We start from the raw sequence: 26,004 nt of genomic DNA, 5'->3' as shown, positions 1-26,004 counted from the left end.
GTAGCTGGTTCCTCAGCATGACCCTGATGCTGACCCTGATGCAGTAAATGGAAAACAGTTTTCTGGAGGACTCTCTTTCCATGCAGTGCCCTTTGTATTGGTGGGTGGAGAGAATTGTCCATGTATGTGGGATAAGGTTTATTTATTTTCTTTTTGGGTTTTTTTGCGTGTTTTTTTTTGTTTGTTTGCTTTTTTGGGGTTTTTTTTTTGTTTTTTGGTTTTTTTTCTGCTAGAAAAGACAGACCTGGAGTTCGAGAATTCAAGGAAACATGTTTGTGTCTGTTTATAAAAATTCAGTCTCTCTGTCTGACGTTAAATGAAAAAGGCAACAGGTAAGGTGAATTACAGAATGTTTCAGCTCTACCCTTGAAGGGCACAGATGATGGAGGAAATCCAGTAACTCCAGAGAGGCAAAAGAATAAGATTCCTTCTCATACCTGCAGGGACATAGCTAGAACAAAACTGAAGCTGTTGGGAGTGGCAAAAGAGAAAGTTTTTTTTTTATCCTGTACTTCTCTTGCTCTGCAGATTGAAATGGTGGTTAAGCCTCAGGGGTGATTACTCCTACATTTCCAGCTGGCACTAGATTAGTTTGGATAACTAACAGAACCTTTATATAAATCACCTCCCAAGTATCATTCTGGTGGTAGAGATCCCAAAAAACTGCTTTTCATTGCACCTTTAGTACAGCCACATATGCTGTGGGTTAAAAGTTTTTGACCCAATCACATGTTGGCTGTGTGCAGCTGGGCTTGTGTTTGTCTTTTCTTGTTAAAAAGATTAGAAGAGGAATGAGAAACATCATGTAATACATTATTTGCCTTGTAAAGAAAATATCCAGCATGGTCTCCAAAGATTTCCCTGCATCTTCTACTTTATCTCTATTTTTTGAAGTTATTGTTGGTCTCGGGATTTTTAAAAGTAATGAAACTGGAAGCCCACATGTAAGAAAGCTAGACAGAAAAAGCATTACTCTTGCTGTACAAGGCGGAGGTGAATTTAAAAAGATGATGACTGGATACATGGCTGTTCCCTGAGGAAGAAAGCCCATTACTGTGTTTGACTTTAGGATACTGAGGATGTAGTGCTGGGCATTTTACTGTCTCCCCACATGTGCTCTAACCTGAATACTGGGGATAATTATTCTTGATCAACAGCTATCAGAAATTCCATTAGTGAACCTGACATCAGTTTTCCTGCAAGGCAGTGCCCGTACCATAAATCCATGAAGTGTTATGGCTGGTGTGCAGGTGTGTCCCCATCACGGCCAAGGAATGACTTTGGCACAGGCAGCTGACCTGGGGAGCAAAAATGAAAATGTAGCGTGAGAGGCTTCAGCACAGGCTAACAACCAAGGTAAGGACATTGTCTTCCATACACCAGTGTTTCACTGGTCAGTGTGTGCTGTTTTTTTAAATATGTCTTCTGGTTAGGGAAAAGCAACTGGAGCTTGCTGTAAGGCAATCCCTTGAAACAACCTACACTTTGAATTCCTAAGGAGATCTTTCCAGTTGCCCTGACCAGCTGGCAGGTCAGCAGGGGTCTCTTAAGTGGATTGGGCCACACAGATGACATTTTAAAACATTTTTTTTTCTCTTTTAACATTCCTGAATTTAGTTGTTGCTCTTGTGTACTGGTGCAGAGGAGGTTGTATGTTGGGTGCCCACCATCTAGACCGCTGACAGACCTGGAAAATAGGATTTTCATGATAAAACATCTGTTCTTTGAATCAAAAAAGAGAATGGCAATAGGAAGACTGCAATACTTCATTGTTAGGAGCCATTGGACAGATGAGCATTATTTTGGACTGGAGTTATTACTTGGGTGTGTTCTGTGGCTTTGATTAGATGTGACCTTGATTATTCTATTTAGGAGTTTTAGCTGGCAATTCTTCTTATCCTTTTAGTCCATAAACCCTTTGTTGCAGAAGATCTCTTTTCTCTTTACAGAAAAAAATCTGCTCAGTCCCCTTCTGGTAATGAACACCAGAATAATTTCTTGCACAATGCACACGCTGGCAGGAGAATTAGATGATATTTCCTCCTGTTGCTTCACTTTGACATGTCTTTGGTTCACCTAGATAACATGATCTTTTTTCCACATATTTCTCCTTCAAGAATTCATTGCTTGTCACACCTAATGATTTATGCACTTGTCAAACTTTTTTTTTAGGTTGATAAATACCCTGCAAAGATAAGGCACTGCCCTTTGAAAATATGGTGCCAGTAATTAAAATGAAGAATGCATTACAGTAAAGGCTAGAAATATGGATCTAAAAGCCACACTGGTACTTTTAGTGATGGGAGTAATTGAGAGTTTCATTTTAATAATTCAGTACAGCAGAGATTAATAAATGGTATGAGGTATAACAGGTCTTTGAAGACCAGGGGTATAGTTAACAATTTATTTTAGTATATCCTGAAAGATGCTGCTGGAATTAGTGTATAATAACTCAGCACAGTCCTACAATTTCCAAGTCAGTTTTGTAAAAGGAGGAACACACTTACTGAGTGAGGATTATGCAAAGTGGAGTGCTCCATCTGAGAAGAAGCCAAAAAGGCCCAGTCCTCCAGCCATACCTGCAGTGGGTCACTTTGCATTGGTTTCTGCACAGGAGGGCTGTGTGGAGGACCAAACACCTGCCCAAACACACCTGTGATGAAGTGCCAGTTAATGACACAAGCCTTCCAGGGCAGGCCAGAAGGAAAAATCCTCTCTTTTTCTGGGGTACGTTAATGCAGAGAGTGAGGGAGTAAATATTCAATGTGTAGGAGAAATGTGACTGGGCAGGGGAGAAACCCCACCTACTATCTCCCCCAGCAGGAGTTGCTAAAGGAAGCACTCTACATGTGCAAAGTTCTGGGTAGATGCAGTAGTCATGATCACTATTATCCTCCTTGCTCCATCTCCCAAGAGTCCCAAGAGGTTCCAGGATGGCTTTCCCCCTTACTGAATATCTTTTAGGGTATCCGAACAGTTTTCAAATGGAAGGGATACTTCTATCACTGGAGTCTATCCATGCAAATCTTACTTGCAAACACTGTAAACTCTTTCTTTCATGTGGTCCTGTGGGGTTGTCCTTTCTTGTCCTTTCGAGTGCTGTGTCAGAGCATTTTCCAGTTGGACCCCTTCATTCTTACCATCTCCCACTCACACAGGAATCTGCCAGTGTAGAAGCTGTGAGCTCCATCTGCTTATGTTCCTTGGCTCAGCAAACCTATTTGAAAGGATTAGCTCTGTGGAGCCAGAAGAACCACTTGTCAGGATAATTTGTTGGGTGTTCCTTTAAAGATCCTTTAAGCATCATGGTTGTGTTTGATGAGGATTTTTCTCTAGTTTATGAAAAGACTTACCACAATAAATGATCATGCTCTCTGCTTACAGTGAGGCCATGCAGTGCTGATCTGTGGCTGGTAGGCAGGCTTACAGTCTTCTGTTTGACTACAGAATATCTTATGATCAGAAGATGGCCCTGGACCTGCCAAAAGGTAGAAACCTCCACCAGCTAAGCCCAGTTTAGATTCTGATGGAGCAAGATGCCAAAAGCATGTGAACAGTTGTCTGGGCTTCTTTTTGCTCTGATGTTGATAGGGTTAAACTCAACAGCTTTATCTTGTTACACTCAGACACTGGAAAAACCTTATTTCCTGTCTGTGTGTTAGGTGGGTGAGTTGTATTGCAGATGTATGTTACAGCTGGGATGCATATGTTGCATTCTGCCCTGACTTTGCAGTGATGGTTTTACATGTGGAAATTATTCAGGCTTTCTCCCACTTGCTTTGCCAGGTATATTTTGGGTATCTTTTGTATAACCCTAATTTACTGTTCACAGCAATTGATAGGCACAGGCAAGCACTCTGTCTGCCTTCTGAAGTCATGGAATGATCCTACATGAATGGTCAATTGGTTTGAACATAATGGAGAGTTTAACAACTTTCTATACTTCTGTTTCTCATTTCAGTTTCTAGGATTACCTGAAATTATATGGGAAACTTTTAGGGAGAATCTTCCCCTTTCTCCTTGAAATGCCAGTTTGCATCACAGACTGTTGCATTTCATGGGTTTGGTTGTTTTTTGGTCATCTGCCAGAATGTGATTTTTTTTTTTCCTCATTAGGCTTAGCTTTCTCCTATCACAATAAATTTCAAAGCAAATAAGGTTTTTCAATCCAGGTTCAAATATTTCAGTTTCCTCTAAATCAAAATTTGTGGAACACTAAAGGCTATGATCTGAAAATTCTGTAAAACTCAGTTATCAGATAAGAGGCGTGGCAGTAATCTTAAGAGCGTTTCTAATATTTTTTACAGTTTAATACTGTCTAGGTCACCTGATAAACTGAAAGCAGCAAGTACATTAAATATAGTGCAATGACTTTTACAGACCAAGACCAGGGTTTCTGGTTTACTCATTTTATTGGTTTAAATCCCGTTGTAGTTTTCCTGACTGCCAGAGCAGGTACTCAAAGGTTACACAGTGCTGTCTTAGCTCTTGAGCATGAAAATCACACTTGTTTCCATTTTGTTCCTGGACTGTTCTACTAGTGCATTATTCAGATTTGGACTGAATTATGATTTGATTTGACCTGGCCTACATTGCACTTCTTGCCAAAACACTGAGTAATCCAAGGAGGCAGGTTGCTCTATTGGCCTGCTCTCCTGATCTCAGGATCAATGATCAGCTTTTATTGTTCAGGTTATTGCTGTTATCACAGGCTCATTAACCCCAACTGCAGTGTGTGGAGCTGTGCAAGCAGGGGACAGAGTTGGCTGCTGCCCCCACGAGTCCTCAGACTGCGCTTTGTGCAACAGCCACTGAGCTCCTCTCCAGGTTTCTTTTCTTCTCTGTTAGGCTCACAGTATAGACAATACCAAGGAGGACAATCTGAAAGAAAAACAGTGATGCCACTTTTGAAATGAAACTATCTATGCAGTCTGTTTGGTTCTTGGCAAATAGGGACTCAGCCGCTGTTTGTGTGCAGTGCTTCTGGCCCACAGATGGTACCACACACTTTGTTTAGGCATGCAGATTTTAGCCACTCCATTACACCACTGCAGTCTCTCGTGTAGGTACATATAATATTGTCTCTCTGCCAAAAAGAGCATTTCTTCTAAATATTGCCACCAAAAGAAAAAAAAAGCCACCTCAAACTTGCAAGCATGCTGTGCTGGGTTTGGCTGGGATAGAGTTAATTTTCTTCATTGTAGCTGGCATGGGGCTATGTTTGGATTTGTGCTGGAAACACAGTTGATAGCACAGGGATGTTTTCTTTATTGGTGAGCAGTGCTTATACAGGGCCAATGCCTTTTCAGTGTCCCACGCTCTGCCAGTGAGTAGATCCAGAAGAACTGCAAGGGAGCACAGCAAGGACAGTGGGTATCTATAGGATATTCCATTCCATAGAAGGCCATGCTCAGTATATAAAGCTGTGGGAAGAAGGAAGGAGATGATGTTTGGAGTGACAGTGTTTGTCTTCCCAAGTAACCATTACACGTGACAGAGCCCTGCTTTCCTGGACATGGCTGAACACTTGCCCATGGGAAGTAGTGTAGATTTTTTTTTTTCTTGCTTTCCTTGTGAGCTTGGCTTCTGCTTTGCCTATTGAACTCTTTATCTCAACCCACAAGTTTTCTGACTTTTACCCTTCTCATTCTCTCCCCCGTCCCACCAGCGGAGTGAGCAAGCAGCTATGTGGAGCTGAGTTGCCATTTGGGATTAAACCACAACACATACATGGAATGGGAACACAGTGGGGATTTTCACCACCTCTCTGCACATATTATGAGCCTCTTTGCTCATTTAGCTTCTCAGACTGTTGATTTGAATTAAATTTATTTCTCTAAAGACCACAAATCAAGTCCTGTCATACCTAGAGAGCATGGTGTGTTCCCATTATTGCTTACCTCTGAATGAACATGAAAAGCAAGGTGATCAATACAGACATAATTGCCAGTGTCACCAGTTAATTGTTCCTAAGTGACTGAAGGCCTCTTAACTGGCAGCCTGTCAGTCTCAGAAATAGCAACAGTCTCAGGAACAGCAATGTAATGTGGCAGACTCCGTGTGGGATGAAAAGACCCTTTTGAGCAAATATCAATTATTAGCAGTATGCTCTTATTTCACTGCTTTGCTGCACATTTCAGACTTCACCATCACCAGATGGGGATGTCCTGTGCAGTCTGTACCTTTCTGCATATGGCAAGGATCAACCAATCTTGGGTAAGCCCTGCTTCAGCCATATGTTTAAGCAGGTACTTAGAGTAGAGCATGAGATTAAGTCACACTGAATTCAAAATTAGTCAGATACTTAAAAGCTTAAATCAAAAATTACTCAAATGGAATTCATCCTTGCTCAGTTCTTAATCACACCACTTCTATGGAAATCTCATCCAAGCAGCATCTGGGCTGCTAAAAAATTAACACATGAAGAACACAGTATATTATTTGTAGAAGGTTTTAAAATATTTTTGACACTTCTTAGAATGAGTGCTGGCCTTAGTAACCATGAAGGTCATTCCAGTTAACTGGAATTAATTCCAGCACCGATCTCTGTATCTCCATTAGTGGGACAATGAAACCTAGAACATAAGGGGCTTTCCAGGAAAGCAGTTTCACAGTAGTTATCCTCTGTAAGTTTTTGAGTTGATTTTGCATTTAGCCTTTATCCCTCAATCCATCTCTTGAACACAAATCATTTGTGGCCAAGGCTTACAGTGAGAAGGTCACTTTTTCATAACATGAGTGTTTAAAAAAACCCTCAAGATTTTGTCATGTGGCTTCAGTTTAAATGTAGTTCCCAGCTAATTAGTCTGGTAAAGTATGTATATTTGCAAACAAAGAATGGCTATAATACTATCCCAGCGGAGATCAGCAGAGGAATTTGGGGAATGGAAAGGTTGATAATTGCAGTTCCTGTGCTATAGTTAGCTGGAACAGACAGACGGCTGCCCTTAAGGAGACCTCTCTTGGTGCCAAGAGTGTTACACACAGGACAAAAGGCAGTAGATCCAATTGCAGGATGAAAGGGCAGATTCTGATGTCCTACCTCATTTTATGCAGTCCTTTCTCAGATAAAGTTATTATCTGGCATTTCCTAAAGAAAGCCTAGAAAATTCCCAGGATTCTTAAGCAGATGGAGACCTGGATATTTAATTTCTTTTCTGAGAGGGCTGTAATTCTTCTTTCCTCTTTTTTTTTTTTTTTTTTTAATCTGTGTGACTTACTAACTACCAATATCAGTTAGGTAATTCTGCCTGACTGCACATGTATTCCTGTGTGTGCATGTAGATGCTTTCTCAAGAACTATGCATTTTTAACACTTGCTATTCCTCTGTCTTGGAAAGTAAAAATAACCTTGTTTCTCTTTAAAAGCAAATAAACATCACCACCAACTCAACCCCACTGATAGACTGATGACTACCATTTTGGCTTAGTTTGCATTGAGCTTTTACTTCATAACATAAATTTTACCGAGCATAGGATGGTTTGCAAGTCCCAGATGAACTGGTGAATCAGATGGACTGATTTCAGATGGGCATAAAGGGCCCATTGGAATGAAGCATTAGCAGCATCAGAATTATTTTACAAAATGCTTCCAAAACTTGCAAATCCTGAGGCTCTTTTTTCCTCTGTGTGTGTGTGTTTTCTGGCTCTGCATTGAGAAGCAGTGTGCTGCTATTGGCCGCAGGCTGGTTGTCCAGAGGTGTCAGCTTACAGCTCATTTTGCTCTGACCTCACCAGATGCTTTGACACTGGTGCAAAATTCAAGATATATCAGTTCAGGGAGGCAACAAATGAAGTATTCCAGCAGGCAGTCTTGATGACAGAGGTAGACACAGAGAGAAATACTTCTTGATAGAGCCAGCAATAAGCCTTCAGTGTGGCTTAAACACTGCTGCCCCCATCACAGTCAATCTAACTTGGCTTTTGATCTTGCAGTCTGAGTGTGCCTGGCAAGACATTTGTCTCAACCTTGTGCTTCTTAATTATCCATTTTATAGGAATGCGAAAAAGAGCACGTTGGATTTAGTTCATACTGTTGTTTCTATAGCAATGGAAGAGGGCTTCTCACTTGCTCCTCAGTGCAGCTGAAGCATCCCCACTGGTGCTGATGGCATGTGAGGAGTTCACCATGAGCTCAGTGCCTTTGGGTGAGGTTCTGGATCCTGAATTTGCATTGCTGCAGCACTCACTCAAGCCTCTGTGCACTCCTCCAGCTCCCAGGCACTGTCTGCCTCCCCTCCTCTCCCTCCCTGCTTGCCAGGCTTTGGCTATGACTACAATAGGAAGTGACACTCTCCCGATGGCCACATCAAACCTCTTTAAGCACAGGAAGCTGAATGTTAGCCAAAAGGGCTCCCCTGGCTGACAGCTTTCACCCCCTTGTTCCACTAAGCCTTAAATAATGAAATCTTCTGGCAAAACAAAGAGGTTTAACGATGTAAAGCATTCCTTACTTCCTCCTTCCTTAGAAAGCATTTGGTTGAAGTGGTTCCAACCACTTGATTTAATGATACAAATGTAAGGTTCTAGTTATCTCGTTATACCTCTATAGGCTTTATACCAGAAGGAGACCCAAAGGAGGGAAGCAATTGGAGCAGATGCACGTACATGCAGTGTTTCATTTGCCAGTGCTGGTCAGCATGCACTGCTGGATGGTGATGCTTCACACACCAGCTCCTGTAAATCAAACTGCCAGGAGGAGGCACAGATAAGGGCTATTTTGTGATATCAATGTGGTTGCAGTTTCTGGTGACTTCTGCATGTGTGCAGTGAGCAAGAAGATAGTTGGGTTTCTGAAGCTGTGAAATGTTTAGCAATGAGAGAGGTGAACATGGGGCTGACAAAGAAATGTAGTGATGTGAAAAGATGCCAAAAATGAACAAGACAACTCTTAGCCCAAAAGCAGCATCATGTCTGAGCATGTTTGTGCTTGGTGTGCCAGAAGGGGAGGGGGAGAGAGGAGATGAGGCTCAGGCACAATGATCATCCTGCCACGAAGAGCTGTACTGAGAGATCACAGAATTGCTGGGAACTTTACTCCCTCTGACATCAGCCCCTACTGGGTAGCAGGAGACAGGGATGGTTTTGCTTCACAGCTCATCAAAGTCCAGCATCTGTCCCGAGCAGACCAGTGGGTCAGCTGGGGCATCATCCTGCCAGCAGAACCTGCAGCTCCAGCTGCTTTGAAGGAAGGTGCAGCTTCCTTAAAGGGATATTTTTCCTACCTCCAACCTGTGGACGACTTGGAAGCCCCGGAACCTGAGAGCTGATGAACATTGTCATTTTAACTCGGCAGAGCTGCAGATACAGTTTTGAATCACGTCAAAGCCAGATCTTAAAACTTGCCTGCATGCTTTACCTCCCTAATGGCTGATGGCTCTCACAGGTCACAGAAATTATCTGCTACAGCAGTTGATACCCAGTTTGTGTCTCTGGTGCCTCCAGTGCATCCCGTGCAGCCTGGCCGTGGCTCCCCTCACCCACATCTGCTGTTTGCAAGGCAGGCAGAGAGCTGATCACAGAGGGAGAGCAATGCCAGACAGAGGAGTCACGCTTGCCTCCGTTTCTGTTACAGTCAAGAAGGATGAGAAACATGCTTCTTCCCCTCGGGCAGCTGGAGAAAAAAGAAACCACAGAGGAGCCCCGAACAGTCCCAGCACGGCATCCGCGAATACTGCGCACCGCCCCTAGTGGGCCGGCACACAAGCACTTGAAGACAGCCCTGTGAGGCAACTTTGCTTCAGTTGAACTGTGGTTTGCTTTCACATGAGAGGAATTAAATGCAAGCTGACACAAGATTAGAGCCAACAAAATTATGTTTTCAAAGGCAGAAAAAAACCCAAAACCCTCGCAGACACGGAACATCTCATAGATGTATCCCTTCTCACACAGCTCCCACCTCCTTTAATTGCTGGTTCACAAGTAGCTTAATTAGTCCTCAAACCACAGGAGTGCTTGTGTTCTTCGGCCTGAATCCGTAGCCAAGGGAAGGGGATTCAGCTCTTCACCTGTCCTTTCAGTGTCCAGTCACCTAATGCATATGCACTTCTGTCCTACAGGTGTTTATTTTGAACATACCTATAGCATTGTGCCTATGTTAGAGCAACTTCTTGTTGCAGTTAAATGAGTGCAGCTTTCAAATTCTTTATTAAATGTAACTTCACCTGCTGCTAGAGGGGTTAAATTGTAATATGCTTTAGTACAATCATTGGTGCAGAGAAGAAGGGGAGCCTGACTGGACTCGTGATTTTGTTCAGGGTCTGCTCTCCACAGCACATTCACAGTGAACCCAAACAATGCCAGGCACCTCTGGAAGTTCTCCAAAGGCAGCCTGTGTCAAAATGGCAATTCAACAAAAGCCAGGGTACACAGCATGCATGTCTCCTTGGTGAATAAATTCACACTGTTTCAGCTTTTCCCAAGACTAAACAAAAGTTTAATAATTGCTTCTCCAAAGCTAAGAAAGAGGTGGCCCTGAGAAGGGAGATGGGTTGAGGCAATATTAAATAGTTACTCTTGGAAAGTTAAAATGGTGTTTGGACAGGCAAACAAAGAGACAAACTTGGTGATGCCAAGTGTCTGAAGGAAAACCTTTGGTCTTTAACATCCATGCTCAGTGGCTGTCATGCTCCTGGGCTGCCTAACACAGGGTTTACATTCAGCTGCAAGGCTTTTTAAGCAGCAAAGTATTCGCAGATGGATCTACCCAAACCACTGAAGTCCTGAGCTCTCCTGTGAGCCCTGTGGTGCATGGGTAGGTCTGCAGCACCTGCAGTCGTGCACATGGGGCTGACTGCAAAACACAGGGACATGTGCTGGTGCTGGCACTTCTCTTTTCTATCTAATGCTTCTCTTGGTCTGTTAGTCTCTTTCTTGGCACAATGAGCTTCCTCTACTGCTTCAGAGGGGCTGACTTGCTCACCTGTAAGACAAATGCTGCAAGCAGCAAACTGGGGGCATTTCAGTGCAGTTGCTGAGGCTTCGTCCTCTCTTTTGGATCAGACCGTGCATTTCTGAAGGTATCAAGATGTTATGTTCAGAGCTCCCACATTTATTCTTTGTGGTTGTAGTCCAAAAACTGGTTTGAGGGCTGGTTTTCTTTGTCTGTTTTCTCCTTAAGAAGTTGCCTACCTATGCATAGTTCTCTTCCACTGACTCACTGAGAAAGATACCTGGTTTCAGGGGGCAGTCCAGGTAGATGAGGTGATGTGTTTTGGCTCCAAGACAGGAATTCAGGGTCTTAACAGCTGTTTGAGTGCCTAAACCAGGCTGAAACATCTGCTGAAGCAGTAGGGAACAGGCTTGGGATCCGGCCTGGGAACACATGTATGCCCATCTCCTGCTGTTCCCAGAGTTGCCAAGTATTTAATCCTCTGTGGGCTGGGACTTGAAAAGGTTATATTTGACCTCCTCTGAATGGGAAATGCTCCTGACAGCGTACAACGGAAACAAAATCAAGTTCAAAGGAAGACAGGAATGTGGCTTGCTAGAGTTGGGATTAGGCTGTGTGGATTTATAAGGATGTATCCCACCCTGCTATTTGACCATTACTGTGTTGTAATGTGTGGTGAAAAACACCTGGTTATGGTCACCTTTTCCTTCTGGGGCACCTCCCAGCAGTGTGTTGGGAGGCACTACAGCACATATGAAAACAGATCTCAGACTTTTCATCCTGGATCCATCAGGGTTTAAATGCAAATACTGATGTTTAAAACTTGAAATTCCCTTGTATTTTGGAAAAGTCCATATTTGAATATTGTGCTTCAAGCCCCTTATGGTGCTGCAGTGGTCTGAGTGAGGTTAAACCAACCAAAAAAACCCCAAAAAACAACCCAGCTTTAAAAGAGCAACAGCACCTCTTGTGTAGTAGGTGGCTGTGTCTTTTCTGTACAGCCAAATGTCACAATTTCAGGTAAAAATATTTATCTCTGTAGCATACATCAAGGCACTGTGAGGAGTCATGGCATCTCCTTGCTGCTCTCTGTTCAGCAGCACTGGGGAGGGTAAATACCCTCAGTGTGCAGATGCCCCAACTCAGGCCATTGAGAGAGAGCCTTCCGTCAGAATATGATCTCCCACTACAAAATCCCATTGTTAACTAACACCAGCTGAGATGTTTCCATAGCGAAGTAAATAAATAAGGGCCTTCCTCCCTTCCCTGGCTTGTTGTAGGGAAACCACCCACGATGTGTTTGAGGGCAAAGAAAAGAAACAAGCTCCCTGATGTGCAAATCCAAAGAAACTGAAAATGATTGATTCCTCCCTGTTGAGGTATATTGCAAATAAGGGCTTTGTCTCCCAGCTTTACAAAAGGCAGTGTCTTTAGAGCACGTCCACTTCCTTGTGCCAGAGGGGTTTCAGCAAAGAACAAGGGGGTGAGAGCAAAGCAGCCTAGTTGGGGGTTAGGGAGGAGCCCGTGCTCCTCTGTGGCAGAGGGTGAGGCAGGGGATGTTGATGTGGTTCAGACAGGGCTGAGGAGCTGCCAGAGCTGCCTGCTCACACACCCAGGGAGTGCCATGGCCAGAAGGGCAAGGGTGAACACCCAGGGCTGACTGCAGCTCTGTCTGCTGTGTGCAGTCTTGCCCTGGTGCTAATGTGAATTTATAGTCTGAACTGGCTCCAAAGCCCTGTTTAATATTAGCAGCCAGGTCCTGTGGGGCACCACTGTGTGTGGCCCTGGAGAGACATGCCAGCAGATGGTTCCTATCCCTGAGAGCCATGCAGCAAAGAGGCAAAACATCCCAGAGGAGGCACAAAAATCCTGTGTATTTCTAATCCTGTGTATTTCTAAGTGGGGAAACTGAGGCATGAAGCAACAGCCATTGCAAAAAGTGATAAATAAATCCTCTGCCTCCACTGGCAAGGAGATAGGGAGTGCAGCCATATGCAGGGGCAGGCTGCAGGGAACAGCAGAATTACCCCATATCTGGGTCTTAGAACTATAGAAAAGTTAAGGTTGGGGAAGACCTCAAAGATCATCTGGTCCAACTGTTAACCCAGCACTGCCATGTTCACCAGTAAACCGTGTTCCCACATGCCACATCCATACATTTTTTGAACACTTCTGAGTATGGTGAGTCATCCACTTCCCTGGACAGCCTGTTTCAATGCCTGATCACCCTTACAGTAAAGAAACTTTTCTTAATATCCAATCTAAACCTGCCCTGGTGCAATTTGAGGCCACTTGCACTTGTGCTATCTCTTGTTACCTGGGAGAAGAGGCTAGCCCTTGCCTCTGTACAACTTCCTTTCAGATCATTGAAGAGAGTGATAAGGTCTCCCCTGAACCTCCTTTTCTCCAGGCTAAACAACCCCCGTTCCCTCAGCTGCTCCTCACAAGACTTGTGCTCCAGACCCTTCACCAGCTCCATTGCTCTCCTCTGGATACACTCCACCACCTCAATGTCTTTCCTGCAGTGAGGGGCCCAGGACTGAACATAGGGGCTGAGGTGTGTCTTCATCAGTGGGAAGTATAGGGGGACCATCACTGCTGTTACTGTTTGTTTGTGGCTTTTTTATCTCATTGTTTTTTCCAGTAAATTGCTCTTATCTCGGCCTGTGATCTCTTCCCGGTGTCGCCCATCAGAGGGCAGTAGGGAGGAGCAGCTCATGGTTTTCTTTTTAACGGGAGCACTAAATTGGGTGCACCATTCCTAAACCACGACACGAGGGCTTTACTCTACTCCCTATTTCAGTTTTCCAGCTCAGGGCATGGGTACTCAGGGTTTCAAGCTCCCTGCAGGTGGCTGGGGCCACTCTTGATGCTCACTGCTGTGTCTGGCCAGCTTTCCTGCATCAGCCTGGACATGCTGCATCTTGGAAGTGTCAGTGTTTAATCCTCACACCTCAGTCCTACACTTACCCTCAGTGGTTTCCCTGAGTCCACTGTGACCTCTTTGCTGTGACACCAGAGATGCTGGGTCCCCACTGCATGCAGGCAAGTGGTGAGAGAGACAAGGAGCACCTGATGCTGGAGCTTTGAGGGCCTACCCTGTGTAAGCCACAGAGGACATTTTCCCCACATTGCTCCCCACCATCACATTGTTCCTTCGTCATCTGTTTTGCTGGAAAGAGCCTGAAAAAGAGGCAAGGCAGAAAATGTTACTTACCCTCTCCAATGAAAACCCCACAGTCCTATGGACCCCTCTAGGGCTGAAGAAGCAATTGACATATGAGTTCTACTGATGCAGTCTGATGGATCTTCGTTGGGAGGTAGGAAAAGTAGCAAAGCCCCTCCCAGGAAGAAGATTCACCTGCCTGCTTGACTGGAAGCAAGGAAGTGAATTGATGGATGCTGGTGTGCCTCCTGAGGAAGATACAGCCACAAAGAGGTGCTAGAAGCACTGGGAGAGCAGGGAGGTGGAAGTGGCAGGGTCAGCACAGGGTGGCTGTACTGACACTCTCAGGGTGCTGCTCTGATGGACACCAGTTCCCTCTGCTGCAGTGGGACTTCTTCCATTTCTGAAGTTGCAGTCATTAGTCACCAATCTTGATGGCATCTCATCTCTTATACCAATTTCCTACCCTAGCTGCTGATCTGGGCTATAATCACTTTGTTTTTTCCCAGGGCCAGGCAAGAAGTAGACTGGAAATTAGTTGAGAGCTGAGGTGAAATGAGGAAGTATGATCCCCCAAGGACAAGCATTTCTCAGTTAATGAAGTGTGAACCCAAATAGCAAGGAAGGGCTGAAGAGCAGCAAGCCACCATATTCATTAAACCTCTGCATACTCTGAAACATAATGAGGGTCACAGCCATCCTGGTCAGTAGCCACAATGTGGAGCAAAGGATCAAGCCTGGTACAGTGAGATAGTCAGAGGCATCAGAGTCATGTATCTGCCCATTTCTTGTGTTCCTGTGCTCCTGTTAATTTATTTTCCACTTAAAAAAAAGAGGTGAGATTAGAGAAAAGATGTCATAAGAGTCTCCTTTCAGGTGGGAATTTCAATGCCACTCTGGTTAGTTGTAGGTAGTGTTACTGGGCTGAGGGATGAAATTCCAAAGCCACAAATCCCACTGGCAGGCAGCTGAGTGTGTGGTAAGAGGTAAGCTGGCAAGCAACTCCTGCCCACTGTCCTTTGGGTTCAAGGTGTCTTTTGTGGCTGTTCTGTCAGGGGTCTGACAGCCATACTTCTCACATGCTGGGGCCTAAAAGAAAAATGTGCCACTCATTTTATGGTCAGGAGTAGCCTCTTGATCATGCACTGCACTCAAATATTGTACATATGCACAATACATATGCATACAAATGTTGTGCCCTGTCTACTAACAGCAGTATTTGGTCTCTTATTCTTTTTGGAGATAAAGTAAATAAGGAGATTAATTTCCTCTCCTTTTTTATGGATACCCTTGTCAGCAGTAAAGTATATTAAATACATCGTAAGCAAAAGCCCTCGTGCTACCCAAGAAAATATGTTCATTTAGGGAGACACCATGCCAGCAGATTTTCAGCACGTGTCTTTATTGCTAACTGGTTCTTTGTAGGCATAGAGATAGGTCATGACCACTGGCAAATCACTTGAGCTCCATGGAAAATCTTTTTTCATATAAACCACAGTTTCAGACAGGCAGGATGAACTTACCATCCTTCTTGAAATGTGGAGGGCTCTGGGTGTTGAGCCTGGGGCATTGCTGGAGCAGCAGCAGGATCCCAGAGCACCACATTCAACCTGGGACACCCCACTCTGAGCTCCTGTCCAGGCCAGGGCACCCTGGGGCCAACCTGGAAACCTGCTGACCCCTTCAGTGTAAAGACACTAACACAGTGGCCTGTGTTAGTGTAAAACCCTGTCAACCACCACCACCACCAGAGGGACCAGCCTTGGGGAGGGCAGGGTCCAGGGGGCAGGGTATATCCAGCACCCTTGGAAGCTCTGTTTTGTCAAGCTCCAACCCATAAATCCCAAAGCTCCTCAAACTGCTAACAAGCTCTGGCAATGCCGTGGCTCTGCTCAGAATTGGAGTAGAGTGATGTCCCCGATGGACGGGATTTCAAGTGCACACCCCGAGGCTTCATCCACTGAAGTACCTCCCTGCTCCCACCTCCTACCCAGCCTTTGTACTGCTCCCATGGCTTCCACAGCCTTTCTGGGATGTGGGGTTCTGCTGTGGACTTCTGTCACCCTTGGGGTGGAAGAGCTGTGGTGCTGCTCACACCTTAAAGAGATTATGTCATTCTGAAAGACCAGGATGAGCAACAGTGAGTTATGAGGACCCCAAAGGCAAAACCCACGTCTCTGCTGGGTGGGAGTGAAGCAGGGGTGAAAGGAGGGTCCTGGCAAGATAAACCCTGCTTCCTGGAGGCCCAAGAACTATGTGGTACATCCTGTCACATGGACAGCTGTCAGCTTTCAAGAGGGCAGGAGAGGTCATTGGCAACCCTAAAGAATGCAGAGTAAACCCTTCCCATGCTTCTCTGTTCTGGATCTTGTGGGAATATCAGCAGAGGGAGAAATAATACATCAGTCAACTGACAGATCCACCAAAAAAAAAAAAACAAAAAACCCAAAATAGATTTTCCAGTAAAAAGTGTATTTCTGTGGCTTCTTTCCCATCTGCACAGCAGACAAGACAAATATGACCTAGTTTTCACAGATGCTGGGCACCCAAGGATCCCACTAGCTTTAGCAGGTGGTACAGATGCAGGTCCTCTGGAAGAAAGAAACCAGGTCATAAATCTCCCTTCCTCTACCAGTGTCATCTTCAAACTTTTTAATTAAAAAACTCTCTCTTCTATTGTTTCTGGGATTTGGAAATTAGTTGTCATTAATACAGTTTAAGGTTCTATTGCTCAGATACTTTTGTCCTTCAGGTGAGTGGTATGATCAGAAATCTGGAACAGACTGTATCCCTGTTACCTTAAGGGAAAAAATTAATCTGTTTTTGAAATTCGTTTTGCAAGAGTTGTGAGCCTCGTTGAGCTCTGTGCTGCTGCAGCTCCCCTTTGGTGGCAAGCGGTATTTCAGGTGAGCTGGCTGTGTGACTGTATCAGGTCCACAAAACTACTGCTGCTAAAAGAGGTCCTGTGAATAAATGTGGAGAGGGGAGAGGACAAGTGAAATGAGATATATTTTCACTTTGTGAACCCAGATGGAAATTTTCACATTTCACATCCATAGTCATATTTCTTTTTCTCTCTTTTTTCCTCTTTTTCTTTCCCTGTATGTGTGTGTGTAATCTACAGCACTTTCTGCATTGCTCCTTCATCTTTGCCTGTCAACACCTCCCAGACAGAGACCTTTCCCCTGACTTCTTTCTCCCCACAGCTTAGTAACCATGAGTAACCATGGCTGTGCCTGGTGCACTGTTCCCTGAGCCGTGTGTGGTCTGTTTGGTATGTAGCCCTTACAGCCTCCTGCATTTGCTCAAAAGCAGCTGGTGAGCAAAGAGCGCAACTGCACACACTGGGCTGCTGGGCTGTACCTCCATTTCTTGCTTGCTCTTCTGTGCATCATGGGAGGATTTCTTATTTGCATGTTCTCTACTTCCAGGCGTGCCACGTGTGCCCAGACACACATGCTCAAATGAAAGACAGTCGTGTTTAGTGTCTTTTCTGCATCTTGATCTGAAATTCAGAAAACAGAAATCTCAAGAGTAAATGCTCCATTGGTGTGTATTGCAGCTTATCCAGATACAGCTTTTCTTCACCAGCTTTTCCCTGTCACTTTGTTCTGCCATTTTATATCAGTACTGCACTGCTCTGTGCCCTTGCAGAAGGGCACCATAGTAAGGATGGAGCTATTACTCATTAATAACTAATATTTTTGACATTGGTTACATCTGCAACATGGCGGTTGACTTTGATATGGAGAAGAAAATAGATAATTTCCCCATAACCTTTGTAGCTTTCTTCACTCTGGAAAGCAGAAAAAAATCTGTCAAGGTTTATTCTTCAGAGTCAAGGTTTGGACACACAAATGCTGAATGGCCCAGATTAGCAGAGGGTGCATTATCATTTTCAGCACCTTGCAGGATCATGTCCACATATCACCCTAAAACTTATGGACTCATGTAGCAATCTGATATGCACAATCACACACTTCTACTCTCTCTGTTGAAGTGCAGTCCTACCTGTGCTCACATGGTGAGCATTGCTCAGGCCATGGATGTCTCTGTCCACCAGGCATTGGCTGTCATGGAGAGCAAGGGCAAAAGTGGAACTGATGCTACACAGCTCTGTTAGTTTTTGTCTGACATCAAGGCTGTTGAAGAAAAATGCCTAGATTTGAGCAACAGCTTGAGGTGTCATCTATTCATGTATATTTTCTAGAACACCTACAAGAAAGCAATTATCTTACTCCATGGTTTATAGGTAACAGTACATAACTCCCAAGAGAGAATACTAGAAATTTTGAAAGCTACACGTTAGTAAGTTTACTTGGGAAGTGTATAAGGGAGGATTACAAAATATGTTTGTCTGTAGTTGCAGGAAGCTGGCCTTGGTGATCCATTAAGTCCCTTCCTTACACTCCTAGTAGTCTTCAAGAAATTTACCTTGTAGCCAGTAAATGTCCCAGCAGCTTGTGAAGGATGGAGAAGCTGAACATTGTAGTTTGCCATCTCTGCGGCCTGTGGGTGGGTGGCTCTTCCAGGGCCTTGGCTGTAAGGCTCTGGGTTGTGTTTTCTTGTTAGTCTTTACTGCAAATGAAATAACCATACACACACAAATCATAAAAAGTCCTTTGAAAGCAGACTACTTTTTTTCCCCTTCATAACTAAAGTGACTGAAAATGAACAAAATGCACTCCTTGGTTAGGGATACAGATCAAATCAACCAAGTCACAAATTGGCAGCAGTGTGAAATGAGGTCAACAGCTGATCAAATCATCAAATAAGCACATACAAGATTGGAGAAATGAAGCCACACAACATATGGTGAATTTTATGAAACACTAAGCACTGCTCCTCCTTACTTCAGTTACAGTTGTCACTTGCCCACACGTACTTTCTTTCTCTTTACCTGCCTTAAAATCTTTGCATTTTTTCCCTTGGAAGTAGCTGAAGAAGGTAACTTTGTTCATTTTAAGTCAGCAAGCATCACCTGTTGATGGTGGATATATTTGGTGTGAAACCAGCTGAGGAAATACTATAGTTTGAAAAATAAGAGTGATTAGAATTGCTTCTTGTTATTATATGCAATATAATAGTTTTATTAGATAAGCCTATTTCGCAAAATTGAGGATCCGAGTTGTTTGGAGAAGCAATAGAAGAAACCAAGGGAAACTCTCTGTCTCTGCTTCTTGAGAGCTTAGAGAAGGTCCTGACCACAACTGGCTGCCACAACTTCTGCCTTGGCCTAGCTGCAACCTCTGAACTGCTCTGATGCACCCAGGGCTGTCCTAGGTGGTGAAGGAGAGACAGCACAAGTCAAGTTTATACCCACAAAAACAAAACAAAACAAAAAAAAAACCAACCAACCAAACAAACAAAAAAAAAACCAAACAAACAAACAAACAAACAAAAAAACAGGAAAAGAGGGCTAAAGCACTGAAAACATAATGAGACATCTCATAGTTATTAAGCTATAGAAAGTAGATATGTTTCTAAAAGCAAAGATAAGCTGTGTGAATACAACATTCATATAATACATCCTCAGTTAAATTCTTATTGGCCTAACAGCAGCTTGCTATGATAATACCTACTTCCCCACTGAAAATTATATTAGCTGTCTACACATAATGTTTCTTTTCTCATTCAGATGATCAGAACTGCTCTCTGTGTATGAGAGAGCTTGGGCTCAAGGATTTAAGATTTCTCAGGAAATTCAGAAACATGGCATTTTAGATGCTGTATATCCATGGTTGTACTACTAGTGTAGTTTGTAGGCTCTTGCTGTCACAATGAAGAACAGTCTTGCAGAGGCCCCTCGGCAGTCCTAGTGCCACAGAGGTTTGTTACTCCTTCCAATTTGCATGTCCTATTTGTTCAACGTGACATATTTATTGCTAGCTTCAGTCTTGCATGGTCGACCTACCTTACAGACTGTGCAGTGCAAAGCAGGAGAGAAAACTTAATGAAGGCAAGTCAGATGGCACAAGGTATTCCTCCAGGCTTTTTCTGGGCTGAGGGAGAGACACTGAGTATGATTTCCTTTCCTGTGCAGATAGGCTAAGACCCCACCTGCCAGTATTGCTTGCTGAAGAGATGGGCTGTCAGCACTTTACCAAAAGAGGCTGCTGTTATTTACACTAGGATAGGATTACCCAGATTCTGAGACTTTGTTGGCTACAAGTGCTTCATGCAGTGGCAGGGTCAAGGAATGAAATTCAGATGAGAAGACAACTCATAGAAACGTTGTGGGAAAGTAGCATTGCTACATTTAGTTGGCATCAATCCTGGCTCTTGCTCTTACTTCACAACACTGTCAGTGAGCTCAGGGCTCTGGATTGCTTGTAGTGACCACATGTTAATATGCAGGGAGCATTTCACCACTGTGTTTGCTGTTAATTAGCTGTAGTGATGCTTCAGTGATGCAGAGAAGCCAGGACTAAGTGGCAGCAGAGTCTTCAGCCTGTAGGCATGTCCCAAGGCAATTGCCACCTACTTGGAGGCCACTCCCTTCCAGGCTGCTAATGCTGTTTCCTGAGGTGACTCTGGCAGTTCTCTCCACTGTCCAAGGAGTTCAAGATCACTAGCACAGAGCTGCACTTGGCTTCCTAGTTGCGTGAATAAGAATTTTCCTTTCAAGAAAATTCTTTTTTCTGTTGTATGATATAAAGGATTTGTTTCCTTTCCAACAGATACAAGATTCCTCAACATGTATATTAACAGTTATTTTGTATAACAAAGAGGTGGAGCTTTGGAGCAAAAAGGGAAGCGTCTTCCTAACAAAGTCTGCAGCGGCAATAAAATGGAGAAAATGTTCCTATTTTATACCTTACTTGGGAAACAATTGCTCTCTTGTCAAATAGTCACTCAATTCTGACTGTGAGGAAGATCCACTGTGGTGGCTTCCCTGTGTTGACACTGCTGCTGTCCTTGGTGGAGGAAGAAAATAGCTGGAGCATTGGCCTGCCAGTGATTTACTGGAGCAAAATCACCTTTTTGATTTTCCTGCAGCCTCCCTGGAAGCTTGCTTGGACTGTTGAGTGCTACCCAGGTATCAACAGGTAAGGTCCTGAGGTGATGTGAGCAGCACTCCAGCAGATGAATGTCCATGAGGACAAGTAATTCTTTCACCAAAAAGAGGACTTTCTGTTCTGTAGAAAATCAACTACAAGATATCTCAGAAGAAAATTCAGTTTCCATGAAACGCTTGGGACAAACTATTGCCATTTTGGAGTCTGCTTGCATCTGATTAGGGTTCTTACACTGATGAAAAGGAAAAAGCAGAACATCTTTCATCTCTGTCAGCCCAGCACAAACTGTTCTTTGTTTCTCCCCCTCTGCTCTTTCCCTGCTGCACAGGTGTCCTGTTCTTGAGCTGCAAAGGAAAAACTGGTTTTGTTTTCTTCTTGCTTTAATTGTGCTTTCCGAGTGTTTGTGTATAGCCAAAGGGCAACATGCACCTGCTTGTACAATCTTCAAATAGACCCATTTGCTCCCATTTTTTAAGCAAGAGATTGAAGGGAAGTCAAATGTGGGCATCTGTTTCTCAAAGGAAATAGTGGTGTCAGCTTGCCATAATTCACTCCTGCTCCTGCATCCTGTGTAGTGAAGCAGCAACCCACGCACAGCTGGAATCCTTGCCAACAAAAGAGCAAGAGCAGGTAGGTGAAATCCACATAGTGCCTTATTTGGGTCTTTGAGCTTGGACTCTTAACAAGATTCTGGTGTTGTGTGACCTTTTGCTGGGTTGCCAGACAGAGGTGAATTTTTATTTTGTAGGAAAACAAACAAAAAAAAATCACTTGACTTCAATAGATTAGCTGTCAAAATTCTTTCCATGTGTGCAGTATTCTGTTTGTTATTTGCTTTTGTCTTCTGTTCCCAAGGGGTTAATTAAGACACGTATCCTTCTTGGGCTATATTTTTACTTTAGAGAGACTGAAAACACGGATTTGTTTTTATCTATGACAATGTAGTCATATGTCCTGAATTGCCTCTGGCAGAGCCAGAAGCAACTTAGGAGAGCAGCCAATATATCTCCCTCCTGATGCAAAGTTCCTCCTTGAAGGGCAGTCCTTGTGTTTTAATCAATATGATATATAGGAACTTCGATTGCTTCCCTTGCTATTGCCTGTTTTTCTGTTACTAACAAATCCTAGAGTTATCTGGAAACCCTGAAGATTTTGATTGTGTTTATAATTTTGGCACTCCAATGAAGTCTGATTCTAGTTGCAATTAATGCATATTAAGACTCATACATTCAGATTTGTTTCACCATTTTGCTTTTAAATACTGGAAAGGCTGTACTGCTCTGCTACAACATATCTGCTGGTAAATGAAGCATTATATCCTTTGAGTTTTATCTCACACCAATATTTCCTGATTCCATAGAAAGCTATATGTTATCTTGCAGCTTATAGAGATGCTGGTGAGCATCTAAAAATCCCTGCCTCAAGGCCCTGGATAGCGCAAGGGCTTGTGCAATCTGTTGTATCCTCTTAGAGCCTTTCTCTTTAAAGAAACAAAACTAAGAAGAGCAAAAACAAGAAGCAGGGAGAAAAAAGAGAAATCGAAAATTCTCCAGAAGGGCTGGTAGGTCACAAAGAGGTAGAGGAGGGTGAACCTATAGGCATAGTCCAGAAGACCAGAAAACTCAGTTGGTTTTGGCTTGAGTGTTATATGTAGTGCAAACTCTTTGGCCTCTGCTCCAATGAGGAAAGAAGGATTTGTCTCAAGGCTAATTTGGCTACCCTCATTTGCAACACAAGTACTCATTTGTACTTAAGGACCCTATGAGGACCCTTCAGGTGATGCCAAATGGAAGACTATGGAAGAAACCAGAGCCATACCCACTGCCAGCCAGCTCCAGCTCTGGAAATCATCCAGTGGAATGCTGTGATTCTCAAGCTGTTACAGTCCTACTTGCCAACGGCCTCTTCCTTGCTGGGTCAAGAGATATTTTTTATATCAAGAAAAGGGGCTGTATCACAACTACACATGGGAATGTTTCTTTAAAAAGAGCAAAGGCAGGCTGCCACCAAAAGGAGCCCAGTCCATACTGAAATCTTGAAAAGACCCAGAGAAAGACAATGTCAGTGTAAGGATTTCTGCAGTTCTATATCCAATCTATAAAGACCATAGGCCCTACTTTCTGTCTCAGTCAGCAACATGGAAGATAAGGGTGTTATATCTCCATTGAAAAGATTAATGTCAGGCATGAGAATTAGTTCTCTACAGCGCAAGAGATTAAGTTTGGATTTTGCAAGATTTCCCATTATCAGCTTTCTCCCCAGACAGTCCCCACAGCCTGTACCACCCCCCCCGGACAACACTGGAATTTCGGGGAGTGTCTCTCATTCAGCTGTATTTCCTTTTGCTCCAACTCCACATTAAAGAAACCATTTCACTGAAACTGTCCTTCACTGTGCTGATTTACTGGGCCTCTCCCCCATCCCCTCAAGGACAAAACCTATGTCCTGAATGAGAAAGGGGAAAGCAGCAAGTTTTCTCCTGCCAGGTGGAGGGCTAAGGCCACAAGTCCTGTTGTCAATTCAGATGTGCCAGTCAGAGGTGGTACCTCCTCCTCTGGCTATAGCCACCACTGTTCATCAGCTCACCTGGCAAACTGGTTTGTGTGAGCACTCCTGCTTCTGTTCCAGACAAAACCAACCAGAATAACTCACAGCAGCCTCTTACATTTTAAAAATTAATCCAGATAATTTTGCTCGAAATGGATTAAAGGATGCTTTGACTAGGAAGTCACGGCAGAAGTCAATTTTTCACCCTCTCTGAACCAGCTGAAGGAAAGGCTTCTCCTGTATTCAGATATCTGCACTACCAAGAGCCAGGAGCAAGACACAGGTGTATGCCAGATGGAGATCCGAGTGGATGTGACAGCAAAGGATGTGCTGACAGCCTTGAAATGCAAAGTGCCTATGGCCTGACTTCACCCAGGAGCACACGCTCCAGCAGCTGCGGCTGTTTCGGGTAAGCCTGGGTTCAGGAGGTTCCCTGATTCTTCTGCTGTTCCAGCAGTGCTTTTTGCCTCATGGTTAAACAGCCCTCACTTAAGGCAAGGCTAGATGCAAACCTGCCTCTTGCTGGCCAGGGTGCAAATGCTATTGTGCTGTTATCTCCTATAATTTCAGCATTGTTCTTAGCTTGGCTCTGTTTTTTGTTCTGGGTCTGTGTTCCACTGGCTGAGTAAAGTGCATAGAGAAATATTCTTCCTGTTTGTCTTAAATACTTTAACTTCTTGAGGCAGAGACCTTGAATAGGAGGAGCTCTACCTGTTGGAAAAACTGTACTTGAAGGAAAATCAGGGCTTTGTTTGTGAATATTTGAGTTGCTTTGATTGCATAGGAAGGCTTCATATCATAATAGGATCAAATATGCTTTACAGACAGTAAAACCAGAGTCACAGAAGAGAAACAGATGTCCAACTTTTCACAGGAACACATGCCAAGGCAGAGAACATGAATCTCAGTGTAGAAAAGGTCAGACTCCCAAAATAATAAACCAATTTAATTATCTTTTCATTAATTATGTATTTCTGTGCAAACTTGGGAACAGTTTTACTCTGCCTTAAATTAACATCTTGGCAAGGGGAAAGTACTTCATGGTGTAAGGTGGGTGGCCAGCTCTGATTCAGTGCCTCTCTGTTTCATCTGCCTAAGGTGGGTGGCCAGCTCTGATTCAGTGCCTCTCTGTTTCATCTGCCTAAGAAAGAGCAAGGGAAGAGCACAGCAGCTGTTCTGACTGCCATCAGGAGGCATCACCATTCCAGGACCCACCTGCCCACGTTTGCCCTCCTCAGCAAAATCCTCTGATTTATCCTCTAAAAACTGAAGGAAAAGGAAGGAGGAGACTTTGTATCTTTATTTATCACACTGGCTTTAAAACTCAATGTTTTTTAAATATTTTAATTTATTACATTGTTATTTCCCATAACAACTGTACATCAGGGGCCCAGCATTTAGGCTGATGCCAGGCAGCCAGGGACATTAGCATGACTGACCTGTGTCTCCTTTCAAATTACATCACTCTCTTTGCATACTTAGTCTGCAGGACCCCACGGATTTGTAACATGACCTGGAGCTGCACTGACACCATCCAGTTTATGCTCTGTCCCCATTGAGCTGATGATGTAGCAATGAAATCTGACAGCTAAGAAAAATGCATTCCAAATTGAATAATCAAGGAGGTGTCAAAGGAAAGGTTCTGTTTAATTATGACCTATAAAACAGCAGGAAAAGACCCTGTGCATTTTTCTCAGTTTTTAATAGATTGCTTAATGGGTTGTACTGAGGTAAATACATGTGTGTATAATGATAGCTTAAAAGTTATTGTGTCCATACAAATGGTCCCTCACAATACAAAAAAAAAAGAGTAATAGATTATGTATGAAAATGCAAATACTTCTATATCTTTCTTGTCAGTTTTTATTTTGCACTTGTGGAAGCTTCATTTAATCTCTAGCAATAACAAATTTCCCCTGGGTTCTCAGCCTTGTCCTTCCTGCCTCTAATACCAGATTGGCAGCCCAGTCACAAACAGTTAAAAGCAGTATCATGGGGTGAGTATAATCATGGCCAGTAACTGGGCAACTGCCCGCTTAATCTGATTACTGGCCTGTGACGCACTGTAGCCCGTTAACCTTGTTTTGACCAGCTCCCTGACACTTGTGGCACAAATGAAGTGTGACATGATTAAATGAGACTGATCAGTTTTGCTCACCATGACAATACCCGTCAGCTGCTGTGCTGAGGATTTACAAAGCAGTGAAAGCTTTGAAGTCCCATGATTTAGCTGTTATGATTGCTCTCCTCTGGCTGGTGAGATGGCTGTCCTCTCCAAGCACATGCAGTTCAGTGAGGACATGGCAACTTTTCCATGGTGGCTCCCTGCAGATCTCTGCAGGTCCCAGCTCGTCTCCCAGAAGCATGTCTGCCGTGCAGGG

The 26,004-nt window shown here is 43.8% G+C and overlaps 1 protein-coding gene across 1 annotated transcript in view; it reads left to right on the top strand.

Annotated features, from left to right (window-relative positions):
• Positions 1-26,004, top strand: part of LDLRAD3 (low density lipoprotein receptor class A domain containing 3) — a 207,273-nt gene that overhangs the window by 61,280 nt on the left and 119,989 nt on the right. The gene's annotated exons all lie outside the window — the stretch shown is intronic.

Source organism: Passer domesticus, chromosome 6 (genome assembly GCF_036417665.1).
Source record: "Passer domesticus isolate bPasDom1 chromosome 6, bPasDom1.hap1, whole genome shotgun sequence".
Classification (NCBI taxonomy): Eukaryota; Metazoa; Chordata; class Aves; order Passeriformes; family Passeridae; genus Passer; species Passer domesticus.
This window is presented reverse-complemented; position numbering and strand designations above follow the sequence as displayed.